Source organism: Heptranchias perlo, chromosome 3 (assembly GCF_035084215.1).
Source record: "Heptranchias perlo isolate sHepPer1 chromosome 3, sHepPer1.hap1, whole genome shotgun sequence".
Lineage (NCBI taxonomy): Eukaryota > Metazoa > Chordata > Chondrichthyes > Hexanchiformes > Hexanchidae > Heptranchias > Heptranchias perlo.
The window spans coordinates 58,280,332-58,290,739 of NC_090327.1; positions in this window are offsets into that span (position 1 = coordinate 58,280,332).

Sequence of the window (10,408 nt, forward strand, 5' to 3'; positions counted from 1 at the left end):
TAGTTGATCTCCTGTGGCGTTCCACATTGGTGGTCAAGACTAATTGGAATTTTTCTGGTCAAGCAGGGTTAGAGAGTGGGGGAAGATGGAGAGATGAAGGGGGAGGAGGTGAAAGCAAATAGCAGGGAAGAGGTGTGGGGGCGTTTAAGAGGGGTGGTGGAGAAAGGAGGGGAGTGCTTCCACCACTTAATATATTTTTCTCAGTTGTCTGGACTGCATTCCTTCAGGCATTTGCGAGCTCAATTCCCATGACTACTTTTTATTTCAATTAAAAAGCTTAATGCATTGTGATCATTCAATTGGATTAAACATATACCTACTTCATTTGATTTTTTTTGATACCACAAATGCTAATTCTTTTCTGGGACGAATACATATACATGACTTATTCAGAGTGCCGGTTGGCCTGTCACGTAATGTTAGGTGGTGCCCCATTGTTCCCAATTTGTCACAGAAGGTTACATTGACAGCATCACCTACTGGTGCAGTACCTTCGGCATCCGTTTTTAACAACAGAAAACAGGAAAAACTAAAGATGCTGGAAATCTGAAATAAAAATAGAAGATACGGCTCGCTAAAATAAAGAAGTGCTCCAGGATGTTGGGGCAGGATATGGAGGACTATAGGGAGAAGAAAGACAAAAATAATATTGCTGTTATGGGAAAGAGAGGAATGAATCAATCAAGGCAATCAGGTTAATCAGATTTTTAAAATGTGAACTCATCATATATTAAAAATGCAGAGTGGGTCAAAATAATCCATTTAAAAATGCATTGAAAATTCCTGTCGAAAATCCATTTTCGAACATTTGTCTGCAGTACACGTTACGCCCGTAGGTGGCGCTGTGATAGGCATTTACAATGATAAAAGACCTGTGATGAAACACAAATTCCAACCCAATCCCACTTCATTATTTTCTCATTGTGAGTCGACCTGCAGTTCCTCTATGAAGCCACTGGGTGACAGCAAAGGAATTCGTTTGGCCTTAGTACATAGTATAATAAGCATGAGACTGTGTTTTTTGAAAAGTAGTAAGTTTGTGCAGTAAAAGATGATCTTCACGTTTCTCACAAAAATTTCTTCCCACTTTAACCCAGATTCAAAAGGAGAATTAGCAGGCAATAATGAAAGATCCAGAACTTTCTATGCCACCTCTCCACCTGACCCAACAAGCCTAATCGCTGCTACGTGATTGAAGTTCATGGGGGTAGAAATTTGTCTTGGCAGTAGCGCAAAAACAGCGGGTATTGCGTCGGGTTCCCGTTATATGCCCCGCCCGAGATTCAGGTCCATTGACCAATAGAACTGGATATTGGGCAGGGCGCATAACTGCCCATATAACTAGAATAGAATCATAGAAAGGTTACAGCACGGAAGGAGGCCATTAGGCCCATCGAGTCCGTGCCGACTCTATGCAAGAGCAATCCAGCTAGTCCCACTCCCCTGCCATTGTAGCCCTACAATTTTTTTTTCCTTTCAAGTACTTATCCAGTTCCCTTTTGAAGGCCATGATTGAATCTGCCTCCACCACCCCCTCGGGTGCATTCCAGATTCTAACCACTTGCTGTGTAAAAAAAAAGTTGTGTTTTTTAACAAAAAAACTACCCATATAACTGCCCGTATAAATACTAATTTTGTACTACTGTCTAAGATACATTTCTGTCACCACATGTCTCATGTCTGGCACCGTATGAGAAAGTTTAATTTGACCAACCCCTCAAAGCCCCACTGTTATCTACATTTTCTCTCAGCTGAACCAGTTTACTGCTCTCTACCCCTCCCCATGCCAGTGGGGCCAAGAGCAGGACTTGGCTCCCAGAGGCAGCCAGGATCGATGACAATAATTCTGGTCATGGCCGGCAGGAAACAATGGGGCCAGTAGCACAACTGTCACTCAGGACTGTGGGACGGTCAGCATGTTATAGATGAATGACTGTTGGGGGAAGAGGGTAATAGAAAACCAGTGGCTTGGCTGAAAATTCTCAGCTGCAGCTATTCCCCAAAGTCCCAATGAGGAAGATTTCTGGTTTTTGCGATCTCCCCGTCTCCTTCCTTGCCCCTCTGCCTTGTCCCCCTTCCTCTCCCCTCTGCCATAACCCATTTCCTTCCTTAGAACAGGGTCGCTCAATCTTTTTGGTTTGGGGCATATACCTTGGAGCCTTGGGACCACATTCAGGCCAAGGAGTTTGGTTTCTGCGTCTGCCAGCCTGATTTACTGTCCATTCACGTTAGTGGGTGGAAATTGTGGGCTGGCGAGCTCAGAAGTAGAAAACCCTGATGGCAAACGTTAAATCCATATTCCCATTAATTTGTATATATTTCAGGTTGATGATGGAATCATATAGCACAGAAGGCGGCCGTTCGGCCCATCGTGCCTGTGCCGGCTCTTTGAAAGAGCTGTCCAATTACTCCCGCTCCCTTGCTCTTACCCCATAGTCCTGCAGATTTTTTCTTTTTGTGTATGTATCCAATTCCCTTTTGAAAGTTACTATTGAATATGCTTCCAACACCTTTTTAGGCATTGCATTCCAGATCATAAAAAATTGCTCCTCATTTCCCCCTGGCTTTTCTGCCAATTATCTTAAGCCTGTGTCCTCTGGTTACCGACCCTCCTACCAGTGGAAACAGTTTCTCCCTATCTACTCTATCAAAATCCCTCCTATTTTGAACACCTCTCTTAAATCTCCCCTTAACATTCTCTGCTCTAAAGAGAACAACCCCAGCTTCTCCATTTTCTCTTCATAACTGAAGTCCCTCATCCCTGATACCATTCTGGTAAATCTCCTCTGGACCCTTTTCGTGGCCTGATGCTAACAGATCTTGTTCTGATTTTGGATTTATCCATCAATGGAGCAGCAGCACTAAAAATAGCACTTTCCAAACCCAAAAAATTCAAACAAGACAAGCAGCAAATAAGGAATAAAAGTGCCAATAGGACAAAATTGCCTACACCATGGGGCACAAAAGTGTGTACTATATGTATAACTTTTAATATACTTGGCAATTTTCCTCACCCTGTGATGTGGATGACTTGTAGTGCTTACTGCAATTCCGCTCATTGCATATAATATATATATAATATTTAGTTGGCACCCCATCCACTAGCTTAAACAGCCACTCCCTCTACCACCAGAATACTGTTTCAAAAGGATGCATTGCAGCAAGTTGCCAAGGCTTCTTCGGCAGCACCTCCCAAGCCTGCAACCTCCACTACCTAGAAGGACAAGGGCAGCAGGTGTATGGGAATACTATCACCTCAAAGTTCCCCTTCAAGTCAAACACCACCCTGACTTGGAAATATATCGCCGTTCCTTCATTGTCGCTGGGTCAAAATCCTGGAACTCCCTACCTAACGGCGCTGTGGGAGCACCTTCACTACATGGACTGCAGCGGTTCAAGTGGAAGGCGGCCCACTACCACCTCCTGCAGGGTAATTAGGGATGGACAATAAATGCCGGCCTTGCCAGTGACGCCCACAACTCGAAGAATAATTTTTTTAAAAGTTCTTTGGATCATCCTGAGGACATGAAAGGCGCTCTATTAATGCAAGTTGTCTCTTCCTTCTTTGATTTAATATTCCAGTTGATAAACAATGCTTTTGTAACTAGAGATGACTTTCCCATGGGGAAAATGTATTTAAAGTTGCAGCTCCCCAAAGTTGTCAGTGATTTAATTTGCTGTTGATCTACTGACAGTGTTCATTGAGACTTAATTTTTTACTTTTTTGTTCACAAATTCAAAGGAACAGATAGGTATTCTAATAGTTCATTCTTGGGGCTCAGACATGTTGCAGCTAATGCAGAGCTGAGCAGGTAATCAGGGAAAAAAACTGCAACATGTTGTTGACTCACCTGTTAGCCCCAGTAGAAGGCATGTAAGTGTTAGAAGAACAGTCAATGCAACAATCCAATAGTGAAATGCACAAATTTGGCCACCGATGGAGACAGTAAGGCATAGAAGGGCCCACTTTACTGATGAGGGCCTTCAGACTATTGACAGTTTAAAGAAGTGTAGGAATGTCCTTTATAGTCCAGAAGGGTTACCCAGTACTGAGCAGAGGCTCCTGCAAACGGGTGAAGCAATCACGTAAGCGGGAAGCACCTGATTTGACGAAAAGTTTGGAGAGGCAGGCCACAGGGCATTATTGGAAGGAAATGAAGCATGCCATTTAAAAGAAACATTTAAATCTCATTTACATGCAGTGAGCTGGATTGCAGCGAGCACTGCAAGACGTCCACATCATGCAGTGAGGAAAATTGACAAGTATATTAAAAGTTATACATATAGTGCACACTACTTGTGCCCTTGAAGTGCAGGCAATTTTGTCCTATTGGCGCTTTTATTTTGTAAGTTTAACACTTCATAAAAAGAAATCCCTTTAACTGTGAATTCCATTATACATTCTTACTTATATCCTTGGCAGGTACTAGATATTACTGAACAGAAAAATGGGAGGAAATCAAAAGTAAATATGCATGCAAATAATTGATGTTGTAACAGTTAATTGATGATGCTACAGTCCAAGTGTTCCGGGTCATAAAAAATAAGTTATTGTGCAGTCAGCAATTTGCAGGGTGAAAAGTTGGTAATAAAACCACTATTTCAGAATGTGAGACTGTGTAAGAGTCAGGAATAGTAAAACCCAGAAACACACCAGTGATCTCAAGCTTGGTTCAGCAACTCCGTTACTCTGACAGAGGTAAACGATGGAATTCAACACAAACAGAAAAATCAAATCAATGATCTGATGGTGTAATGCACTGGTGCCAATGCACTGAGTCACAGTGTGGAAAAGAACAGAGCATGGCAAGATGCCAAATAAAGCTGAGTGAAGATAAAATTTCTGAAGGAATCATCTGGGCACTTATGTGGAAATCCTAGTGATTATACATATTCTATAGTTTTTCCCCCATTTCCCTCCTGCACGAACTAAACTTACCTTGTTCATGAATCACACCACCTGCTCCCTCGATTCCATCCCTTCCAAGTTCTGACCATCCAACTTCCTGTTCTCAGCCCCTTACTTGTCACTATCCTCCGCCATTGTCCTTGCCTCCCTCAAAACAGTCATTATCATGCCCCCTCAGGAAAGCAACTTAAATCCATCCGCTGCCGACAATTACTGCACTACCCTATCTCAAATCTTTCCTTCCTCCCCAAAGTGTTGTTTTGTTTCCCTGCCAGTCCATGTTTAAGATTCTGCAATGTGATTTTGTCACCATTTTAGATCTAGTATTGTGCAATGAGAAAGGGTTAATTAATAATCTTGTTGTAAAGGAGTCCTTAGGGAAGACTGACCATAATATGATAGAATTCTTCACTAAGTTTGAAAGTGATGTAGTTCAATCCGAAACTAGGGTCTTAAATCTAAACAAAGAAAACCAAGAAAGGTATGAGGCGCAAGTTGGCTGTTGTTGATTGAGGAACTACATTAAAAGGTATGACAGTAGACATGCAATGGCTAGCATTTAAAGAATTAATACATAATTTACAACAAATATATATTCCTTTAAAGCATAAAAACCCAACAGGAAAAGTGATCCAACCGTGGCTAACGAGAAATTAAAGATAGTATTAAATCAAAGAAAGAGGCACATAAAGTTGCCAGAAAAAGCCGTAAATCTGAGGATTGGGAGCATTTTAGAATTCAGCAAAGGAGGACCAAGAAATTGATAAAGAAAGGGAAAATAGAATGAGAGTAAACTAGCAAGAAACATAAAAATGGACTGTAAAAGCTTCTATAGGTCTGTAAAACTGAAAAGACTGGATAAAGGAAAATGTGGGTCCCTTACAGGTAGAGACGGAAGAATTTAGAATGGGGAATAAGGAAGTGGCAGAGAAATTAAACAAATACTCTGTGTCTGTCTTCACGGATGAAGACACAAAAAACCTCCTCGAAATACTAGAGAACTAAGGGTCTGGCGAGAATGAGGACCTGAAAGAAATTAGTATGAGTAAAAAAAAATAGTACTAGAGAAATTAATGGGACTAAAAGTCAATAAATCCCAAGGACCTGATGATCTACGTCCCAGGGTTTTGAAAGAGGTGGCTATAGAGATAGTGGATGCATTGGTTGTCATCATCCAAAATTCTATAGATTCAGGAATGGTTCCTGCAGATTGGAGGGTAGCAAATGTAACCCCACTATTTAAGAAAGGAGGGAGAGAGAAAACAGGGAACTACAGACCTGTTAGCTTGACATCAGTAGTAGGGAAAATGCTAGAATCTATTATAAAGGATGTGATAACAGGACACTTAGAAAATAATAATAGGACTTGGCAGAGTCGACATGGATTTATGAAAGGGAAATCATGTTTGACAAACATATTGGAGTTCTTTGAGGATGTAACTAGAAGAATAGATAAGGGGGAACCAGTGGATGTGTTGTATTTGGATTTTCAGAAGGCTTTCGATAAGGCCCCGCACAGGAGGTTGATGAACAAAGTTAGAGCACATGGGATTGGGGGTAATATACTGGCATGGATTGAGAATTGGTTAACAGACAGAAAACAGAGAGTAGGAATAAACGGGTCTTTTTCAGGTTGGCAGACTGTGACTAGTGGGGTACCACAGGGATCAGTGCTTGGGCCCCAGCTATTCACAATCTATATCAATGATTTGGATGAGGGGACCAAATGTAATATTTCCAAGTTTGCTGATGACACAAAACCAGGTGGGAATGTGAGTTGTGAGGAGGATGCAAAGAGGCTTCAAGGGGATATAGACAGGTTAAGTGAGTGGGCAAGAACATGGCAGATGGAATATAATGTGAAAAAATGTGAAGTTATCCACTTTGGCAGGAAAAGCAGAAATGCAGAGTATTTTTTAAATGGTGAGAGATTGGGAAATGTTGATGTTCAAGGGGACCTGGGTGTCCTTGTACATGAGTCACTGAAAGCTAACATGCAGGTGCAGCAAGCAATTAGGAAGGCAAATAGTGTATTGGCCTTTACTACAAGAGGATTTGAGTACAGGAGTAAAGATGTCTTACTGCAATTATCTGGGGCCTTGGTGAGACCGCGCCTGGAGTATTGTGTACAATTTTGATCTCCTTACCCAAGAAAGTATATACTTGTCATAGAGGGAGTGCAACGAAAGTTCACCAGACTGATTCCTGGGATGGCGGGATTACTGTATGAGGAGAGATTGAGTAGACTAGGCCTGTATTCTCTAGAGTTTGGAAGAATGAGAGGTGATCTCATTGAAACATACAAAATTCTTACAGGGCTCGACAGGGTAGATGCAAGGAGGATGTTTCCCCTGGCTGGGGAGTCTAGAACCAGGGGTCACAGTCTCAGAATAAAGGGTAGGCCACTTAGGACTGAGATGTGGAGAAATTTCTACACTCAGAGGGTGGTGAATCTTTGGAATTCTCTACCCCAGAGGGCTGTGGAGGGTCAGTCATTGAGTACATTCAAAACCGAGATTGATAAATTTCTAGATATTAAAGACATAAAGGGACATGGGGATAGTGCAGAAAATGGCGTTGAGGTAGAAGATCAGCCATGATCTTGTTGAATGGCGGGCAGGCTCGAGGGGCCGGATGGCCTTTTCCTGCTCCTATTTCTTATGTTCTTATCCACATCACTGAAACTGCTCTGTTGAAAGTCACAAAGTACTTTGGGATTTACTGTCCTGTCTCATCCTTCTTGATTCTATGTATTCTTTGACACTTGATCATTCTAACTTCTTCTAATGGCAGTCACTCTTCATGGCACCACTGTCTCCAACAAGGACACCATATAGCCTTGATTTTCCATGGGAATGCGATCCCCACCAGAAGTGTGGTGGAGCAGAACATCCGTATGCCCGATATTATGAGTGCTGACCGAGCTGTAGTTGTGGGTTGAGCCTAATTTGCATAATGAGGGCAAGCTACTGGCATTGGAAATGGAAGCTCACCTGGTTTGGGGGTGGAAAATAATGTGCTGCTGCAAGTTCCAGGAGAAGGTGCACCACTATCTTCTCAAGGCAGTTAGGGACAATTTAAAAAAAAAAATTCTTAGAGATCCTTGCTGGGCTATATTGAAGGGCACCCCTAGACCGATTCAGGCATCTAAAGCATGCATTCAACATGCCAGTAGTGTGTTCTGTTATGACTCTGGTCATACCAATGCTTAGCTATGTCAAGAGAGCATAGCCGTGATCTTCACGGAGTTATCCTGAGACTGGATTGCCTTAAAATAAACATGATGTGGAGATGCCGGTGATGGACTGGGGTTGACAATTGCAAACAATTTTACAACACCAAGTTATAGTCCAGCAATTTTATTTTAAATTCACAAGCTTTCGGAGGCTAACTCCTTCGTCAGGTGAACGATGTGAAAATGAAATCCTCGAGATGAAATCGCATTTATAATTCACAGAACAATGCTTGGTGAGTACAGACAGTTTTTTCAACTGCCCGTTGCCAAGGCAATCAGTGTGCAGACAGACAGGTGTTACCTGCCAGGTCTCACAGAATATACAAATCACCAAAAAAAAAACAACAAACAAAAAAAAACAGAGATAGAGAGGTAGAAACATAGAAAAGACAGCAACTGACCCGTTATATTAAAAACAGATAACATTTGTTCGCTGGTGGGGTAACGTGTAGCGTGACATGAACCCAAGATCCCGGTTGAGGCCGTCCTCATGGGTGCGGAACTTGGCTATCAATTTCTGCTCGACGATTTTGCGTTGTCGTGTGTCTCGAAGGCCGCCTTGGAGTACGCTTACCCGAAGGTCGGTGGATGAATGTCCATGACTGCTGAAGTGTTCCCCGACTGGGAGGGAACCCTCCTGTTTGGCGATTGTTGCGCGGTGTCCGTTCATCCGTTGTCGCAGCGTCTGCATGGTCTCGCCAATGTACCATGCTCTGGGGCATCCTTTCCTGCAACGTATGAGGTAGACAACGTTGGCCGAGTCACAGGAGTATGAACCATGCACCTGGTGGGTGGTGTCCTCTCGTGTGATGGTGGTATCTGTGTCGATGATCTGGCATGTCTTGCAGAGGTTACCGTGGCAGGGTTGTGTGGTGTCGTGGACGCTGTTCTCTTGAAAGCTAGGTAATTTGCTGCGAACGATGGTCTGTTTGAGGTTGGGTGGCTGTTTAAAGGCGAGTAGTGGAGGTGTGGGGATGGCCATAGCGAGGTGTTTGTCCTCATTGATGACATGTTGAAGGCTGCGGAGAACATGGCGTAGTTTCTCCGCTCCGGGGAAGTACTGGACGACAAAGGGTACTCTGTTGGTTGTGTCCCGTGTTAGTCTCCTGAGGAGGTCTATGCGATTTTTTGCTGTGGCCCGTCGGAACTGTCGATCGATGAGTCGAGCGTCATATCCCGTTCTTACTAGGGCGTCTTTCAGCGTCTGTAGGTGTCCATCGCGTTCCTCCTCATCTGAGCAGACCCTGTGTATTCGCAGGGCCTGTCCATAGGGGATGGCCTCTTTGACGTGGTTAGGGTGGAAGCTGGAAAAGTGGAGCATCGTGAGGTTGTCCGTGGGCTTGCGGTAGAGTGAGGTGCTGAGGTGCCCGTCTTTGATGGAGATTCGTGTGTCCAAGAAAGAAACTGATTCTGAGGAGTAGTCCATGGTGAGCTTGATGGTGGGATGGAACTTGTTGATGTTATCGTGTAGTCTCTTTAGTGATTCCTTGCCGTGGGTCCATAGAAAGAAAATGTCGTCGATGTATCTGGTGTATAGTGTTGGTTGGAGGTCTTGTGCAGTGAAGAAGTCCTGCTCGAACTTGTGCATGAAAATGTTGGCGTATTGGGGTGCGAATTTGGTCCCCATGGCTGTTCCGTGTGTTTGGGTAAAGAACTGGTTATCGAAGGTGAAGACATTGTGATCCAGGATGAAGCGGATGAGTTGTAGGATGGCTTCCGGAGATTGGCTGTTGTTGGTGTTGAGTATTGATGCTGTCGCAGCGATGCCGTCATCGTGGGGGATACTGGTGTATAGTGCCGAGACGTCCATCGTGGTGAGAAGTGTTCCTGGTTCAACTGGTCCGTGAGTACTGAGTTTTTGTAGGAAGTCTGTAGTGTCGCGACAGAAGCTGGGGGTTCCCTGTACGATGGGTTTCAGGATGCCCTCGATGTATCCAGAGAGGTTCTCACACAGGGTTCCGTTGCCTGATACGATAGGACGTCCGGGTGTGTTGGCTTTGTGTATCTTTGGGAGGCAGTAGAAGTCTCCCACGCGGGGAGTACGTGGGATGAGAGTGCGTAGGATGCTTTGAAGGTCTGGATCGAAGGTCTTGATCAGTTTGTTGAGCTGGTGGGTGTGTTCTTTGGTCGGATCTGCGGGTAACCGTCTGTAGTGTTCCTGGTTGTCCAGTTGTCGGCATGCTTCTTTGCAATAGTCCGTTCTGTTCTGTATGACTATGGCTCCTCCTTTGTCCGCTGGTTTGATGACAATGTTGCGGTTGGTC